The following is a 1,389-nucleotide window of genomic DNA, read 5'->3' as shown; positions in this document are numbered from 1 at the left end:
TTCGATGTGATGCATATTCTTGAAGAATATAAGAATGATGAAAGAAAGGGCTCCCCTTCGAGGCTCTAGGAGGAACGGGATTTACTAAAGGGAGAAAAGAAGAAGTTTGATGATGATTTGGGTGAAGCTAAGGGTCGAATTGTCGAGCTTTCGAAAGCTAATTCAGGTTTTCGGGCCAAGGTATGTTGTCAATTCGTTTTTCCTTCTTCTTTTTTATTTATTATATATATATTTTTAATATTTATTTATTACTATATATATAATAAAAATTTTCTATATTATGGTAAATTGCTTAACTTGTCTTCCCTTCATATTTCTCATGTACTTTTAAGTATATGATTGTTATACGTTCTTTGTTGTTGGTACGCAGATAAGTGATCTAGAGTTGTCCAATGGTCGATTGAGCAAAGAGATAGAGGATGCTGGGTCTCGAGTGAAGGGCCTTGGGACCTCGCTTAGTGAGGAGACAAAGAAGCGTGAGGCTCTAGAGGCCTTGAGCCTTCGCGAGAAGAGTGAGACTTTAGAGACGGAAAATCTTAATTTAAAGCTGGATGTGGAGAAAGGTATTGAAGATATAGTCGGGGCCCTCGGAGATGGATATGGGTGTTGCATCAAGAGAATGGAGATTGCCGGCTTTGATGTGAGTGGGCATGGTTTCGCGGATTATCTCCGAGACTATGCTGAGGAGCATAAGGAGAAAGATGCCGAGCCTTGAAGGAGAGGAATGCCTCGTTGGTCAATGTAATTTCTGAATTAAGTTATAATTGATTAAGTACTTTATGGTTTCATGATGGATTTATGTTGGTCATCTCTCCTGAAGATGGCGTCTGACTTATTTTGTTACCGTGGGTATGTTTTCGACTTTACTATAAATTTTGATTAAGGCTAGCTGTTGATTTCGGAATTTAATGACTTCGAATTTAGTAATTGTAACCCGAAAGGGTTGTTTAGTTATTTTATCCTCACATATTGCTTGTCTTTGTTTTTATATTCAAGTTCCATGGCCTTCTTTATGTAATTTACTTGTATTTGTATAATGTTTTTGGATTTTGTAACTTTCTGTAATCGTATCTGATTGTGTGATAGTATTATTATCCTTGTTAATCTTTTTTTTAACGGGGTTATCGTATCAATCCCCTTTACGTTAAGACCAATTTTTATAGTCCCATTTGACTTTCTTGTTTTTGTTATCACAACTTAAGTGACTTAATATACTGAAAATATTTTTTCAAGTGGATAGCATTTCGAATATTTTTTATTGGTGTTTTCTCAAGTCTCGAAAGACGATTGTTTTCTGGTGCATCGACCCCTGTTACTTGGTAAGGTTCTTCAACTCTCGAAGAACTAGATTTCCTCTCAGAAACTACTTAACCTTTGCTTTTATACATG

The sequence above is a fragment of the Apium graveolens genome, chromosome 3 (assembly GCF_009905375.1).
Source record: "Apium graveolens cultivar Ventura chromosome 3, ASM990537v1, whole genome shotgun sequence".
NCBI lineage: Eukaryota > Viridiplantae > Streptophyta > Magnoliopsida > Apiales > Apiaceae > Apium > Apium graveolens.
The sequence above is the reverse complement of the archived record's forward strand: the minus strand, read 5'-3'. Positions refer to the sequence as shown.